General features: G+C 41.9%; 1 long non-coding RNA gene across 1 annotated transcript; it reads left to right on the forward strand.

Moving 5' to 3' along the window:
• The first annotated feature begins 3,883 nt into the window (after positions 1-3,883).
• LOC116041449 lies at positions 3,884-11,026 on the forward strand. Its single transcript, XR_004102962.2, has 3 exons — positions 3,884-3,976; positions 7,226-7,234; positions 11,016-11,026. It is a non-coding gene; the product is annotated as an uncharacterized LOC116041449 (long non-coding RNA).
• The last annotated feature ends 7,654 nt before the right edge of the window (positions 11,027-18,680 follow it).

Below are 18,680 nucleotides of genomic sequence, written 5' to 3' on the forward strand. Positions count from 1 at the left end.
GCAAAACATTTCAGACCGTCCGATACATTTTAACATCAATGTAGACTTTAACGATTTAAAAGTCGCTGAAGTTGCTGCCGTTTCCATCCTGGCTGTCGGCTCTCTGCAGCGGGTGGGGCTACTGCTCCGTACCCCCCGCGACTGACGCTTGCACACACACAGACACACACACAAACAACACACACACGGTGGCTGCAGGAGAAAAAGGAGATGAGACGACACGATGACCTAAATTGAGGACAGCTACGCTCGTTATTGTAAGTGCAATGATAACTTCAAGTCAGTACTTTATCAAACCGTATGAATGTGTATCCCAGGCCAGGATAGGAAAATAACTAACAATGTAAAGATCAACAAGCCACTGAAAGATATGTTCAAATTTGATTCATTCAATAAATTATAATTTTTTGTCTTAAATCCACCAGCCATTTTCATATTATACCAACATTTACAGCATCCTGAGCCTTTTTGGTGAGGTTACTAGGAAAACTCAGCCCAGAGTAATTTTATTCTCCCCAAAACAAGTTTCCTTTTTATTTTGAAAGAACTATACAAAAAAAAAAAAAAAAAAAAAAAAAATCGCAACTTTTTTGCAACTTTGACTGTCTCCCGCAACTTCATTGCAACAAACATACAAAAGAAATCAGGCATTTTGGGCCCCAACAATCTAAAGAAATTAGGGATTGCTTAGCTAGGAAGATGCACTGCGCTTCCTTATTTGTTGATCTCTCTAAGGCTTTTGATACAGTTGACCACAACTTACTCCTACAAATACTTTTTAATATTGGTATGGATAGCACTGCCCATAAATTCTTCCAGAGCTATCTTGATGGGAGACGCCAGTGTGTGAAAACTGTGAACTTTAAATCTGATGTGTTAACCATCTCAAAGGGTGTACCGCAAGGGTCGATTCTGGGTACCGTCCTTTTTAGCTTATACATAAATGATATTACTTTTACGCTAAAAAACTGCTGATGAATCACATGAACCTTCAAACACCAAGGGCGCAGCATGGGGAGTAATTTGGGGTTCAGGACAAGGACACTTTGAAATGTAGACTGCAGAGATCGAACCATCGACCTTCCTATTTCGTAGACAACTGCTCTACCAACTGAGCCGCCCAATGAATCATGTCATTCAAACCGATACAAAGCTCTTCAAGATGCAGCCAATTTACCTCTGATTTAGTTGCTTTCCACAAGTGCTCTATCTTTCTACATTTTCCTCATAAACTAAATTCACCTCCATTGTGCTGGTTCTTAGTGAATCTCAGAGACAGATTTCTTAAAACCTCAACAAATAAAAATATTTGCATTTACGCTTGTGTGTGTTCAGATTGCCAAGTGTTGCTTTAATGCTTTCTGCAGCAGCTGCTCTGACCTCCGTTAGCTTAAGTCTCAGACTCACAGTCTGTAATTACATTTTTAACTTCTACCAGATTAACACACACACACCCACACACTCAGACAGTATGCCCTGGGGAACAGCACTGCCCCTCCTAAAGCCGCTAAGCTACTTTTAATCATCTTTACAATTGTCAAGACCAGCAATTATGATGGAGGGAAGATGGTTATTTTAGAGGTAGTTAACACTTGTTCACCTCCTACTGGGAGGACTGGGAGGGAGGATAAGAGAGCTGTAGGAACAGAAAGAGGGGAAGTCAAACATACAGATACAAAGAGGCAGTTTCTCTATTCTCACTGAAGCTTGTAGGGGGTTTTGTTCTATGCAGGTAATTTACATCCTCAGTTCTGATTGGACAGTTGTTTTGCCACGAAAGTGGTGTGCAAAAAAAGTAGTCAATTTCCAAAGTCATGTGTTTCCACGCATTGTTTGTCTTATTCAAGTCTGGTAGCTTGTTAAAGGTCTATTGTAGAGAATCAAGAAATTGTTCGCTAGGATGATTATCCTTTACGTAGTTGAGTGGAGCAGAATAGAACCCCGCTTACACTATGTGTCACATCGGCAGTTCCTTGTCAACTGCCTTTACAGCATTAAAACACGGACATCATCCAACCTACTCAAAGTAAACAACAACACAACAGAGATCATGGTTATGGCTTCCAAGGCGCTGTTGGAAGATCTGCAATGGAGTCCTGTTAGGGGTACCTAGCAAAGCCTAACCTGGCTAGAGCAAACCCCACTGTGAAATAATGGTTAATTCTGACTTGTCGTCCTGGAACGCGGTCAACTAAGGTGTGACGCCATTCCCAGCTCCAGCTTCCAACTTCCGAGGTAAATGGAACGCAGCATCAATCAGTGCAACTGCGAGCACCATGCTAGACTCCCAGGAGTCTTTAAGATCTGGCTCTCTCTCTCCTTTCTCCTGGCACCCAATTCATTTGATTGGCTCTAGCCTTGTTACTAGTTATAACACTGTACAACACCTTTCACTAATAAACTAACCACTTATCCATCTGCCAACCGCAAGGGCGTAAATCCCAGGGGGTCGGGGGGTTCAGGACCCCCCCATCTAAGGGTTATCACCCCCTAGAAAACCATGCTGTGTATTGTAAATAACATAAATATGTATACTTAAATTAAAGCTGCAAGCAGCGATGGACTGGCCCTCGCGCCTCTGCCCGCGTCAGGGTTTCTGGCGTTCGCCGCTCCTTGCGACCGTCCATTTGTGCGGCACTCAGACACTGCAAATCATCACCAATGAAAAGGGAACTCCCTGCTGAGTTCAACGATACCTCACACAAGACTCTACGTCATACAGTTCATTAGGGGTTAACCCAGTGCCGGTTTTTGGCACGGGCAAAGCGGGCAGCCACCCGGGGCACATTTTTTTTATGCCTCATGGGGGGGCGGCACGAGCACTTAAAAAAACTGTACTCTACTGTATTATCTATCATTTCACCGTGTGGGGAATTGGCAAATTTGCGCCCCTGCTTGCTGAGAAGGTGCCGTGCACAAACTGCACAGAGATGCTGTGTGAGAAGTGAGGCAACTCGGCATTGACAGTAGTAGGGATCTTGTTTATTATGGCATGAAACGAAGGCGAGTCAACCGTGTTTAAGGGCAGCATTTCTTCTACAACATACTGCCCAACCAACTTCTTCAACTCTCCCCCACTTACTGGTTTTGCACCGAAGTCCAGCTTTTGTTGTTTGGGTGGTGGGGGACCTTCTGCTCTCTGCTTCGCACCACCTGGTGGGACTTGCTCTGTAAGTTTGACTGCAGTGCTGCGACTCCAAATGTTTCTTCAAATTTGACGTAGTATTTTTGTAGCTAGATAGCACTTTGTCGCCACTAGCACAGAGTGTACAATTAACCTTAATATTGCTATCTTTAGCTGACACAAACTCAAAATAGTGACTGTATTTCCAGCTACAAAACGCGCATCTCTCTCCTCCCTCCATTGTTGTTTACGTTTGTGTCGCTGCGTGGTACACGTGACCTGTCCACATGCTGAAAACGTGACCTGTCCACATGCTGAAAACGTGACTTGTCGTCGCATACGTGACTTCACTCCCCGAGACGCAAGAAGAAAGCAAAAACAATATATATTTTTACTAAGGAAAATGACAAAAATAGTAACTCACAGTGACTTGGATAAGTAACTTTAATCTGATTACTGGTTTGGAAATAGTAACGCGTTAGATTACTTGTTACTGAAAAATGTGGTCAGATTAGAGTAACGCATTACCCGGCATCACTGCCCACAGAGAATGCGGATGTACAGGCACCAGAATCTTATGCTACGCCCCTGCTGACTCTAGGGGACGTTTTACTGTCTCAACCAGAGCCCAAGACCAGAGCTGAATTCTTACAATATTCATGTGAAATCACACTGGATCCCGACACAGCAAGCACATATCTGTTATCATCTGAGGGGAACAGGAAAGCAACAAGACTGAGAAAAATCTTATAAAGTCTTATTCTAGTCACCCAGACAGGTTCACTTACTGGTCTCAGGTCCTGAGTAGACAGAGTCTGACTGGACGCTGTTACTGGGAGGTGGAGAGGAGAGGTAACATTTATGTAACAGTGGTATACAAGAACATTAGCAGGAGAGGGAGATCAAATGAATGTTTGCTTGTGTGACAGGATGAGGTTTTCCCCTCCCTCTTACCTGTGCACGGGAGTGCGCATCAGCACACCTGGGGCTCATCCCCTTTGATTGGGAAAGGTGGGGGCATTATTTAAGCCTGTGTGTGGACTCGTTCTGTTTGTCTTCTCCTGCTGGGTGTGTGGAGACGTGTCCGGGTTGGTGTGCTGTACGTGTTGCCGCTGCCCTAGGTCGTCAGTTTACTGCGGTGTGGTAAGGGCACTTTTTCATCTTTTGTGCCTTTTATTGTTTTGTGTCGCCGTGCGTGTGGCACTAACACACGTTCTTTTATAGAGCCGACCCTGTCTTGGCTGTGGATTTCCCCACGTGGGTAAACGTATACCTGGGCTGTTGGCGTGGGTGTCTCGGTAAGCTGCATGCCTCCCTGTCTCGACCCATTTGGGGTTACCAAGATCTGACAGTCTTATTTGTTTATAGTGTGGGCCGCTGTGTGCGTGTGCGGAGTGGGTGCCTCCGCCGGGCCTGAGGGCGGCATGTCCTGTTAATTGGTAAGTTGCCCTGTCTGTCTGCCTGTCTAAATTCATTGCGGTCCTGTTTTAATGGTGTGTTTCACAACACAGCTGGACCGGGCTGCAGCCTTATACATGCTGCTGCGGGGCAATCGTGGTGCCACAACTAATTAAAGGGCCAGTACTCCCGGCGCGTTCTTCCCCCGCTGATGCTGTTCTGGATTCCGGTAAAAATATTCTGGATATAGCCTAGAGAGTGCTGGATGCAGAGCGTTCTGGACTGATTGGTGTTGGAGCGGATATAGCTCTCCTGGAGTATAGGCTAAGGGTTGGAAAATTCAGATAACTGTACAAAAAGGATTGTTTTAGATCAATGTTGTATATTAACTATCTCTTGCATGGTGTGATTTCGGTTCATTTTGTTTGTTTCTGTTTCATTATGCATGGTGGTTTATTGGTTTGAATTGTTTTGTTTATTTTTCTAATATCATCACTTACCCTTTTAACAGAAAAGATATTGCTATTTCAAACATTTAACTAAATAAAACTGTATATTTTTATAATTACTTTATTGTCTCTGACCCCTGATTTTGAGAACAAACCTGTGTGCTTTTAAAGGTCTTGGGCCTATCCCAAGTGGCGTTGTCGGACTTTTTTTTTTTTTTCCCAGCTCTTGGAAGTGCAGTCATTAATTATCTATCACACGTTAATCCATGCAGTAAATCACGGAGTGTCTATGATCAGTAGTAACCACACATAATTGTAACATCTAGCCATCTTCTTATCTGTGAACATATTCGCTGTGTAGCCTATGTTTAGATTTGACCGGTGGATATTACGACGCGATGGGCAGCAGTTAGCGAGCAGTCCAAAGCTAGCTGCAGCTAGTTCGTCAGCTAGCCGGGGTAGGAGCTCCGCAGACCCGCATTTATCTCGTTTTTGAAGCTAGTTTCCGTGCCATGTCATCTTTAATTTAACCGATATTTTTTGTATGTGTGTTAAGTTAAATGATCAATGGAATGGCTTTCTTTTTTGGATATGTAGCTAGGTCAGTGAATAACCGATGTTAGCTAGTTATGTGGGTCATCATCAGGTTGGACCTGTTAGCTGGTTAGCACGGCAGCTAGCTGGTTGAGGATCATTTTATTTATCACTCCTTTCCATTTGAAACAGAAAGGCAATACATACACATGCTTGTGTTGGTGAGGATTACTCTGCACATTGTGAATGTGAGAACACAAACACGAACGAAAACGTACAAGTTTAGCTTGCCGTCCATCTACAGCATAGCTCTTCCGCTGTCCGTCATGGTGTTCATAATTCGCACGAGTGGAGCGTGACGTCACGTGCAAAGGGTCAATATGGGGACACTTTTTCAAAATAAGTCATTATGTTTTAAGGTATTTTTGTGGCTTGATTGTAAACAACTTAAAATAAATACATGGTTTTAAAGAAGAATATTTTGGTCAATTTAGTCAGCTTTTTCATTGAATCAAGAAAACCACTGAAAAGAAGGATAATGGTACAGTCTCCATGCTACACTAATGATAGTATTAAGGCTTTTCTCTGTGTACACATGTCCTCTACGAGTATAATTGTGGCTGTATTATTTGTGTCCCCTTCAAAAATTGCTTTTCAGAAATGTTATGTTTATTGTCCCCCCCTACTGTTAGATCAGATTTACGCCCATGGCCAACCGACTGATAACCATTTTTCCATTACATGGTACCTGCTCGACTCGCCTCAACTCTACTCGCCTCGACACACTGTGCGTCCGTTTTCCATTGCAGCCTCAGCGTGGCTGGTCGTTATGCCGTATCAATGCACACACCAGCGCACAAGTATAAACATCAGGCCACTTGAGTTTGTTTTACAGTTCTGTGGAGGCTCCACGCAGAGCTTTCGCCGTAGCCTGTGTAGCCTGTGTAAAAGTGGCCTGATGTTTATACTTGTGCGCTCGTGTGTGCGTGGAGCTGGCCGTGTGTGTGTGTAGTTAGGCTACGGCGAAAGCTCTGGCGGAGCCTCTGCAGAACTGTAAACAAGCGGCGTCGCAGTAAACTACTGTGACCTAACGCGACACACACACAGAACGTCGAAGGTGTGTGTTGCCAGAAGACACATTTTGTTTCAAATTAAGCTGGAGGCAGCAAAAAAAAAAACAGCTGGCTAAACTGTTTAAAAATAGCGGGTTCGTTCAGGACACCCCCGTCTGTCGCTTTCACGTCACCTTTTCAGCTCGCCTCAGCTCGCTTGGAACCTCGACTGAGGAGGTACCAGGTACTTTTTTTCGTAATGGAAAACCAAAAAAGGCGAGTAGAGGCGAGTCGAGCTGGTACCATGTAATGGAAAAGCGCCATAACATTCCTAATATTTAGTATGCTTTTCGTGCACGTTCAGTAATAAATGTTTTAGCTTTCGCTTGAAAACAGATGCAGATTAAAGGTCAATACTAGGGGAGATGGGGTCTAGTTTATGAGGACACCCGCCAGCCAACTCATGTTATACATACAGTACACACTGTGTGAAAGTCAGAGTCACAGCAGGTGGGCCTGTCAGCAAGAACAAGACACACACACACACACACACACACACACACACACACACAGTCTCATTCTCTCACTCTGTCTGTCAGTGTCAGTCACACTAATAGGGTGCTGTCAGAGCATCCGAGCATGAGACAGACAGAAAGAAAAAGGGGGAGAGAGAGGAAGTGGATGAGTGTGGTGTCCCTCTGTTGTTTACCTGATTGATTTTTGCCAACAGACCCCCCCCCCCCCCCCACACACACACACACACACTCTCTCTAACCACCCAGACCCCCCCCCCACACACACACACACTATGTGTACCTGGTCCTCTGGGCTCAGTGTGTTCAGATGCTGACTGTTACAAGTTTAATGAAGATAAATCTGGCTGAACTGATAAGCCCCCGCCCCCCATCTCTCCTGAGAGATCCCTGCTGCTGCCCCTTGGATTTATTTTTATTATCATCACCTGACAATAGTAATTCTCAAATAATACTCAGATGACAGATTTGAAGTAGAATAACAAATACATTACTTGGTAATGGTATCGAAGAAGATAGTTTTGGTTTTATTTGAGACATAGACATGAGACCCATATTTCAGTTTTAGGAATGAGAAACACTAATTAAATTATTAAAAATGATCTCACATGTATTCAGCTGAAAGAGTCTGTGCAGCTGCCCTTGGAATTGGTATTCACAGTCACAACTGTGTGTGTGTGTGTGTGTGTGTGTGTGTGTGTTTCCGTGTCCCTGTCTTGTAACCCGTCACATCATCTGTTCGTTAACCTGAGGCCTCGACTGCCAGAGGCGACAACCCGACAACACTGTAATGAGTCACTTCCTGTCTACAAAAAACATATCTAACTGCTGCAACACCTGCTCTCACACACACTCTCTCTCTCACACACACACACACACACACACACACACACACACACACACGCCTATATTAACAGTGGACAATCAGGCTACACCGACCAAGTGTGGAATTCTATTTCTGGTCATTTAAAAAAATACAAAAATAGAAAAGAACATTTACTTTTAAGATCTTTTTTATAATATTACTGAAAATAGGATTTTTTATGTTTTTTAAAGAAATTGCCAAGAGGGGACTTGCATCCCTAAGCGATGTCTGCATATTAAAGAGGGGACCTTAATATACTGAAGTAAAACTGTCTGTACCCATTCTTTCGATGATTGTTTACAGCAAATACTTAGTTTATTTCAAAGATTGATAATTCAACTTTATTCAAATTTCTGTTATACAAATATTAAGAAATAATCAGGCCACTTAAATAGAGAATACATAATGTTTTACCTGCAAATCAGAAGTAACTTGACTGCATGCACTACTATATATACACACAGTTGTGTTCAAAATAATAGCAGTCCAACATCACTAACCTCATAAATCAAATTTGTTGGTAGAAGTGATATTTCTACATGGCAAATAATTATTATTAATATATTAGTAAGTGTTGTAGAGTCATAGAAAACCAACAGACCCAACAGTCATGACATGCATGCTGCTCATTCTGTGTAATTGAATCTGTAATTGAAAGGGGCATGTTCAAAATAATAGCAGTGTTGTGTTCAATTAGTGAGGTTATTGATTCTGTAAAGAAACAGGTGTCAGTTATGGCCCATATTTAAGGAAGGAAGGAAGCAAATGTTGTGCATGCTGGTTACAGTGTATTTCACACTGAAATACTCAGCAAAATGGGTCGTTCCAGACATTGCTCTGAGGAACAGTGGACTTTGATTAAAAAGTTGATTGGAGAGGGGAAACCATATAAAGAAGTGCAGAAAATTATGGGCTGCTCAGCCAAAATGATTTCAAATGCCTTGAAATGGCATCCAAAGCCTGAACGACGTGGGAAAAAACGGTCAACTACCATTCGAATGGATCAAAGAATAGCCAAAATGGCAAAGGCTCAACCAATGATCAGCTCCAGGAAAATCAAAGAAGACTTAAAGTTACCTGTGAGTGCTGTTATGATCAGAAGAAGGCTATGTGAAGCTAAGCTATCAGCTAGAAGCCCCCGCAAAGTCCCATTGCTGAAAAAAAGATATGTACTGAAATTTGCCAAAGGACACATTGACTGGCCAAAGGAGAAATGGGGCAACATTCTGTGGACTGATGGGAGCAAAATTGTTCTTTTTGGGTCTAGGGGCCGCAGACAGTTTGTCCGACAACCCCCATGCACTGAATTCAAGCCACAGTACACTGTGAAGACAGTAAAGCATGGTGGTACAAAAATCATGTTATGGGGCTGTTTCTCATACTGTGGTGTTGGGCCTATTTATCGCATACCAGGGATCATGAATCAGTTTCAATACATCAAAATACTTGAAGAGATCATGTTGCCTTATGCTGAAGAGGAAATGCCTTTGAAATGGGTCTTTCAACAAGACAATGACCCAAAACACACCAGTAAGCGAGCAAAGTCTTGGTTCCAGATGAACAAGAAGATGAACAAGATTGATGTTATGAAGTGGCCAGCCCAATCCCCAGACCTCAATCCCATAGAAAACTTGTGGGGTGATATAAAAAATGGCAAAACCCAGTAATGCAGAGGAATTGTGGAATGTAGTTCAATGGTCCTGGGCTGGAATACCTGTTCACAGGTGCCAGAAGTTGGTTGACTCCATGCAACACAGATGTGAAGCAGTTCTCAGAAATAATGGTTATGCAACTAAATATTAGTGCAGTGATTCAAAGTAAAGAAAACCCTTGAGACATTTTTCAGTTCATACAGTAAATGTTTGAGTTTGTAAAGAAAAATACAAATACTGCTATTTTTTTTTTTAACAGGACATATTCCTTTTTCTTCACTTTCTGTAAAGGTATAACACAAACTTGATCAATTTTGGTCATGTTTTGATTTGGAATTGAATGTGCAGTGTTCCCAATGCATTGATATTATGGAATTAAAAGCTATTCTAAAGATTTTGAGCGTTATTCACTTTTTTTAAACACACTATATATATATATATATATATATATATATATATGTGTGTGTTTAATGATTGTATGTTCATACTTCATGAATGATGGATTCCCCATTTCTAAATTATTTTATCAATTACAAACCAGGTATTTAATCCATCATAAGGTCAGTTAGAAAGTAAATGATTAACAAAATATTTAGATGTTCATTGATGCATGCATTTATACACATAATCAATTAGACATGTACTTATGGTTAGTGAGTGTGTTAATATATGTTTTAAGTGTTAATAGATGCTTTTAACAACCGATTCTCACTCCCATCTCGTAAAATACGGACGCTTGGTCAGGTGCTTTTGTTGTTAAAAGTCTCCTTTAGCGCCATATAACGCGCTTTAACTAAACTGGTAGAAACAGCCTTTCTTTTACTGTCTATGGAGCTAGCTAGCTGACATGATCTACATCTGAGCTACTGGGCATGTGCGAGTGCAATCAAAGATAGTACAGAAGAAGAAGAAGAAAAGAGGTCTCACTCTGTAGCTAAAACAGAGACCAGCTGAAAAGAGGATCTGCAGCAGTGAGAGAGAGCGGTGCAGTACAACAAAAATATGGTTGTTATATAATATGTGTTTTTAGAAAATTAAACCATGTAAACCTATTAACTTTAAAATACAATTATGAACCTGAAAATGAGGACAATATGGGTGCTTTAAAGAACAAAGCGACTTTAGGAAACAAACCACACGGGACACGAATCCTGGTCTCCTGGGTGAAAGTCCTGTGTTTGATCCATCCGCCACCCCAACCAACCCCCCTATGCGGAATTTCGGCCTTACATAAGCTGCTGCTCTCCCCGGTACGTTATACAAACACGCTGAAGGGCGCTTTTTTCGTCGCTTCAGACGCTGACAGCCACTGTCCAAACATCCGTATTTTACGAGTTCGGAGTGCGAATGGGTTGCTTTTAAAAGACGTTTAATACTACAATTCCTGATTAATTCAGTTAGTCACCAGGTGTTTATGTATTTTGTGTGAACTGATCTAAAGTGAGGAACACTTATTAATACAGCAATCTATAATTGTTCCAGGTAGGTTAATGAATAATGACAATACAATCATTAAACACATTATAGATGAGCTTATTAAAGAAAAAATAAAACATGTATAACTGTTAGTAAAAATTACATACTAATGTGTATTAATGTAGGAACAATGCTTTACAAATGAGGTATTAAGTATTTACTGATGCTAAGTCTTCATAGTGTGAATTCAAGATTGTCTTAAGACTGGTAAAGTATTGATTATAGCACTGACAATACATATCACTCATCAGTGCTATAATTGCTGAGAGTTTTTGTTAATTGTGGTGACAGTTGCAACAGTTATGTATAATGTAATTAATAAATATAATTGACTTATTCAGTTTCACAATCTATTTTTCAGGTCATGGAGTAATCGCCACCATAAACATTGAGCAAGGGAGATTTTTTGCTTGAGTATGTTGGAAAACACATCACTGGCTTGGAAGGAGAGGCCCTGTTCAAAGAGTACTCCGAGGCAGATGCCGCATTTCTTTATTTCTACTCCTTTCAGGAACAGACTTTCTGGTAAGAACAGTTGAATGAATGTTCTTACTATAAATAAAACTGTTTAATAGTATTTGTTTATTTTTTGTATGCAGTGTTGATGGCAGTAAGAGTACAGCGACGACTTGACGATTAATACATGATGACCATATCAAGCTGAATAGCAAAATTAAAATAGTACGTAACAGTCAAAAGTCACCCTGCCAGCATTTTTTTCATATTTGTTTTAATCACAACACATATACATATATTGCAGAACCTACTGTTTTATTTTACATTACTAATGTGAAATAGAATATCTTATAATTCTGATTGTTGTGTCTGTGCTTATGTGACCAACAGATACTGGATGAACAGAAAAGCCCACATCTGTGTGCATTTGCAATCAATCAATAAACGCTGGCGAAAAAATTTTGTACGACTACGGAGACCCTAAGTTACGTTTAGGGAAATGGTGGACCCAAAAATGCAGAGACAGCATGGCAGTGGTGAGCTTGAGGATTTAATAAAATAAAAAGCGATACAACAAAAAAAAAGTCCTGAAGACAGCAGGCAAAAACGGTACCAAAACTCATTGAGGAACCAAAAGACCAGGCATCTAAAAATAAACTGGCACACCTAGACAAAGGAGGTAGACCTTCACACACAATGCTCTGACAACAGACAAAGACAACACAGAGACTAAATACACAAGGTAACGAGGGTGAAACAAGGGACAGGTGACACAATGGCTCAGGAACAGGTGAAACACATCAGGGCGGGGCAGACAATCACATAGGTGGGAAAACACAAGGCAGGAAGTAAAACAAGACATGACATGGCAGAAAACAGACTACAAAATAAAACAGGAAACTGAAACATAAAACATACACAAGGATGAACACAGGGTAAAACGCAACAGAGAACACAAGAGACAGTAAACAGGGAATAAATTAACACAATAAAACAGGAAAAGCTATAACAGAAAATCACAACCATGACACCCTAAACTGTCCAATGGCGACATGCATGTATATTTATATTTACACATTTTGTTACATGAAACTTATCTTGATTTCATCAAGTAGTAAGGACTTCTTTCATCGACCAATATTGTAAATATGCTTTGCAAACAGGCATCTTTTAAAGTTATTGTTAAAACCCAAAATGTAGAGTGGCCCTGATATGGTGCCACATAAAATAAGGGTGGGGATGAAAGTAGGTAGAGAGAATGTAAAAGATGTAAAGTCCACCCTTGAAGAAAAACTGTTTTGGCACACTAGTTGTTTGCCCCTAATGTTGGCAATAAAAATAATAAAATACAAAAAACAATAGAAATAGAAATAGAAAAAGGATGTTAGGCATGCCTGCCTGTACACTCAAAGGGTTATGGGATGACTAATCTAACCATCAGTCAAGGTTTACACTTGCTGCAGTTTGAATTAATATATATCACGTCAATGGAACCTTATATTTTAAATACTGTCTATGGTACACATTTGAATTAACTGATTTCATGTTGTAAATGTCTTTAGAAAACCACTTGTTCTTCTTGCGACGACAACACGAAAAAAATAATATATATGGGGGTTTCTTTTATCTGTATCACTATAGTAACTTTTCCCAGTTTTGTCTGGAATACTGCTTCATGTTTTGTATTCATTTTGTATTTACGTATATAATCTTATTGATTTTTTGCATTTAAGGAATCCCGATTGAAGAACTCATTTGAAAATCTTGACTGCAAACCCGGCGTTAGGAAGATTGATGACCTTGTTTTCAACACAAAAATGAAGATAGCAAATGGATGCAATGCCGCAGAGATTTTCCCTGGACTTTTTCCACAACTGAATCGTGGCAGTGAAAGAAGTTGCCAAGCATATTTCCAAAAACAAGTTGGAATTTTTTGTAGGACAATGGGATTGTTAGAGTCTTATTTGCAAAATTATAATTCTCTGACCAGCTTCTAGGTCTTCAATTATATTTGTGTTGAACTAATTTTTATGAGAATACGACGGACTTGCTAGAGAGTAAAAAGTTTGGGGGAGGGGGAGGTGTGTGATGATCATACATATGACCTCTTTGGGAAAATACTGTCCGACTGACCACACATACCAAATGATAGATATACATACAAATTGTCAATGTTACTGTGTTATGCAGTTGAATAAAGTTATTATTTTCTTACTACTTCCTACTTATTCAGGAGACTGGGGCTACTGGTGTGTCCCTGAGTGAATCAGAATTTGCTGCAGTGCAGGTAGTGAATCCGGATCAAGCAGGTCTGGTCAGTCCTCCTGCTTGACCCTACTTCTTTCTCTCTAGTCCAGAGCCATCATCTGTAAAACCTCGCACAAAGCCTTCACTAACTGAGACATATATAGCACGACCTCCTTCATGGGAACAATCAGTGGTAAGCCTTGCAATGATCAAAGCTTTTGACGCGGTCCATTTGGTCAGTCAGGACAGAAGACATCAACTTCTCTCATTTGAGATGGTTTATTGTAGGTGGAATAATAATAGTAACTTGTATACAAGTAATAAAACAAAAGATTACATGACACACACCAATGTGGACCACCCTACTTCACCCTGGGGGCTCCGCAGAATGGCCCAGACTTCCTCGTACAGACAGTTGATATTCTATTCTACTCTGGGGTGTCTCCTCCTCCCTGGTTGGTTGGGGCCAGAATCCTTTACTTCAGCTATAAACATATAGTTCCCCTGTGACCCCTCACCTTGTTAAGAGATGTTGGTCTACAAAATATGGCAACCCCCTCAATTTACGGCGAAATTCTTTTCTACTCTGAGAGTGACTGTTTGACTCCCTTCACTACTCCCCCTCTCAACCTAAACAGATTTCAGAAGACATTATAAATGATTGTTTAATCAGAGCCTTGGGGTATCCTCAGCATGTTAACTTTTCTTTTATTTCTTCACACTTTTTACAAATTTCCAATCACCTTTGCCATCACTAGAGTGTCATATTATTATTTTGCAATTTCAAGGACCAGGTGGCCACTGCACCATCTTTGGCTGTCCCCTACACAGCCAGTGGAGATGTGTCACAAGTGAGTTGAATGGCTTTTCTTTTATGTCTCTGTAATACTGTTAGATTTTTCATGATAATGCTTATTGTGTACTAAATAAATAAATGTAAATGTATTTAGACCTCACAATCATATCATGTATGCTTTCAACAACTACATCGTAAATTTCACATACAACAGGATGATGAACATTCTGCAGTGTTGGATATGAGCATGAGCTTTGGGGAAATGCTTTGATCCGACACAAGTTTTGCACCATCTAGCGACACCCCACCATCAAGCTCTGGTTCAGGTTCTGGCTCTGGAAATGAACCGGAAAACGAAAGGAAGTGACTGGTGAATGAATCCAGACTATTAGAACTGTTCAATTCAGGAACCACCCATACTACCCTATTGGACTGGGCTGAGCTTCTGCATACCCCAGTTCTAAAGAAAACTCAATATTATTCAATGCAGTATGTCTACCTAATAGCAGTCATCCAACAAGCGTACAGAGATCAACACGAGAAAGTAATGGAACGGCTCGTGCAACTTTGTGCCTCAGGGAAGAAAGTAGAGCTCTGTGGTGATGCTAGAAGTGACAGTCCAGGTAAGCATTTAGCTTGAACTGTAAATCCTAACTACAGGAGTTATACTGTATAATGAGGCATGGCAACCCTACAACGTAGTTACCTATTCATCGTTTTTTTCTCACAACAGGTTTCAGTAGCAAATATTGTACGTATTCATTTCAAGATGATGCCACAAAAGAGATCATTCATTTCGAAATTGGTTCAGGTAAATCATCAACTATGTTACGTAACACCAAATTACATTAATTATGTTAAGTGTTTTCAAGACACACTTGTCAGGGTTTTGGTATTTTGTTCTGTTTTATTGTGGTAGTCTTGTTTTTCTGTTATGTTCGGTTTCCTGTTTTATTTTGTAGTCTGTCTTGTCTCCCTTGTCTTGTCTAGCTTACTTCCTGTCTTTGTTTGTTTCCCACCTTTTTTTATTTGTTCTGCCCCACCTTGATTTGTTTCACCTGTTGTGTCACCTGTCCAGTATTAGTCCTCGTTACCTGGTGTATTTAGTTCCTGTTCTGTCTTTGTCTCTTGTCGGATTATTGTTTCTTGCTGTTTTCTGTTACTGTGTGTACCTGCTCGTTTCTTGTTTCCTTGTTTGTTCCTGTCTCCCTGGCTGTAAGTTTTTGCTCTGCCAGTCGCCTGGACACTCTTTGTTGCAGTTGTTTGCTGCTTAATAAATTCTGAGCTGCATTTGGGTCCAAGCCTCTTTCCTCCTCTTTACTACGTGACAGAATAATCCGACCAGATATGGACCCAGCAGCTATGGACTTTAAACCATTTTTTCACCCCATGGACACTGATGGTGAGATAATGTTGGGATTTTTTCGCAGTCTTCATGAAGAAGATCCTGCCTTCGCTAGGCACCTTATGGAAGTACCTTGGCAGCCACAGCACAGGAGTTTCACTTCTCTGTCTCCATGCTTGTTTTTTGTCCTGAGCCTCAGCTGACCTGTGTTTCTGTGCCTGAGCTGACCTGTGTATCTGAGCCTGAGCTGACCTGTGTTTCTGAGCCTGAGGTGACCTGTGTATCTGAGCCTGAGCTGACCTGTGTTCCTGAGCCTGAGCTGACCTGTGTTCCTGAGCCTGAGCTGACCAGTGTTCCTGAGCTTTCCTGTGTTCCAGAGCTTTCCTGTGTTCCTGAGCTCTGATGGGGATTGTCGTCAATTTCCCTGGTGGAAGTTGCTAAGGTAGTTAAACAACTCCACAGTGGCAAAGCCCCAGGGATTGATGAGATCTGTCCAGAAATGCTTAAAGCTCTGGGTGTGGAGGGGTTGTCTTAGTTGACACGCCTCTTCAACATTGCATGGATGTCTGGGACGGTGCCTAAGGAGTGGCAGACCAGGGTGGTGGTTCCCCTTTTCAAAAAAGGGGACCAGAGGGTGTGTGCCAATTACAGGGGTATCACACTTCTCAGCCTCCCCGGTAAAGTCTACTCCAAAGTGCTGGAAAGGAGGGTTCGGTCGATAGTCGAACAACAACGGACCAGATATTTACTCTCGCAAGGATCCTGGAGGGAGCCTGTGAGTATGCCCAACCGGTCTACATGTGCTTTGTGGATCTGGAGAAGGCGTATGACCGGGTCCCCCGGGAGATACTGTGGGAGGTGCTGCGGGAGTATGGGGTGAGGGGGTCCCTTCTCAGGGCCATCCAAACTCTGTACGACCAAAGCGAGAGCTGTGTCCGGGTTCTCAGCAGTAAGTCGGACTCGTTTCAGGTGAGGGTTGGCCTCCGCCAGGGCTGCGTTTTGTCACCAATCCTGTTTGTAGTAGTTATGGACAGGATATCGAGGCGTAGTCGGGTTGGAAAGGGGTTGCAGTTCGGTGAGCTGGGGATCTCATCGCTGCTCTTTGCAGATGATGTGGTCCTGATGGCATCATCGGCCTGTGACCTTCAGCACTCACTGGATCGGTTCGCAGCCGAGTGTGAAGGGGCTGGGATGAGGATCAGCACCTCTAAATCAGAGGCCATGGTTCTCAGCAGGAAACCGATGGAGTGCCTTCTCTAGGTAGGGAATGAGTCCTTACCCCAAGTGAAGGAGTTCAAGTACCTTGGGGTCTTGTTCGCGAGTGAGGGGACAATGGAGCGGGAGATTGGTCGGTATTACATTCAATTTATCGCACCGTTATGACGAAATGAGAGATGAACCAGAAGGCAAAGCTCTCAATCTACCGGTCAGTTTTCGTTCCTACCCTCACCTATGGTCAGGAAGGCTGGGTCATGACAGAAAGAACAAGATCCAGGGTACAAGCGGCCAAAATGGGTTTCCTCAGGAGGGTGGCTGGCGTCTCCCTTAGAGATAGGGTGAGAAGCTCAGTCATCCGTGAGGAGCTCGGAGTAGAGCCGCTGCTCCTTCGCGTCGAAAGGAGCCAGTTGAGGTGGTTCGGGCATCTGGTAAGGATGTCCCCTGGGCGCCTCCCTAGGGAGGTGTTCCAGGCACGTCCAGCTGGGAGGAGGCCTCGGGGAAGACCTAGGACTAGATGGAGGGATTATATCTCCAACCTGGCCTGGGAACGCCTCGGGATCCCCCAGATGGAGCTGGTTAATGTGGCCCAGAGCTGGTTAATGTGGCCCAGGGAAGTTTGGGGTCCCCTGCTGGAGCTGCTACCCCCGCGACCCGATACCGGATAAGCGGACGAAGATGGATGGATGCTTTCAGTGCAGCCCATAAAACGACATAAAATAATAAGCTAGCATTTAGTGAATACATGATGTTTTTAGGGTAGCAATTTAAAACTTAAATACGGTATACTTTCATATACTCATTTCACTTTACATTAAATGTTTTTTGTTAAGGCAAGCTATACATTGTGTAGATTTCAGATGTATTCAGCAATGTACACATGATGGGATGCACCCATCATGAGATGAGCCAGTGGCTCAAATATAATTGCTATAGATTTGTAAGGGACTCTGTATCATTAACACTTTCATGTCTTTTTTTTAGGCTCTGAATGTGGAGGTGGTATTGGACACACATTGAACACAATTACCCATACATACCCTGACATCACTGATGTAAACCTTGCCCAAAGTTTCACTGTTAATGGCATAAACTACAAAAAAAGGTATGATAGTTGTGCATGGATCATGTAGGGGTCTAAATTATAAAAGATTATTTGATTTTCATTGTTAAAAAACTTAGCTCATGGTACAGTGAGCACTATCGAGCTTATGAGTTACATCCAACAAGAGAGCTTGCAGCTGTTGGTTTGAAGGAGCTTGCTGACCAGTATCCTTTGGCTGACTACAAAGTTGGATCCCTACGAATGGTGACTTTAAAAAGATTTGTACATATGACAGGTACTTTTATTTAAATTTTACGTGGAGGTTTTACTTTTCTAATTTATTGGTTTAATAATAGATAATGTTGTGTAGCAAAAGTGTGCTCAAATTCATAATACAAAAACTAATTACATTTTATTATTACATAGGGCTATCATAAAAAAAATGTTAATTAGGGGGGAAAAGGAGGCATATAGGCCTTTTCAGACACAAAGC

The sequence above is a fragment of the Sander lucioperca genome, chromosome 14, assembly GCF_008315115.2.
Source record: "Sander lucioperca isolate FBNREF2018 chromosome 14, SLUC_FBN_1.2, whole genome shotgun sequence".
Classification (NCBI taxonomy): Eukaryota; Metazoa; Chordata; class Actinopteri; order Perciformes; family Percidae; genus Sander; species Sander lucioperca.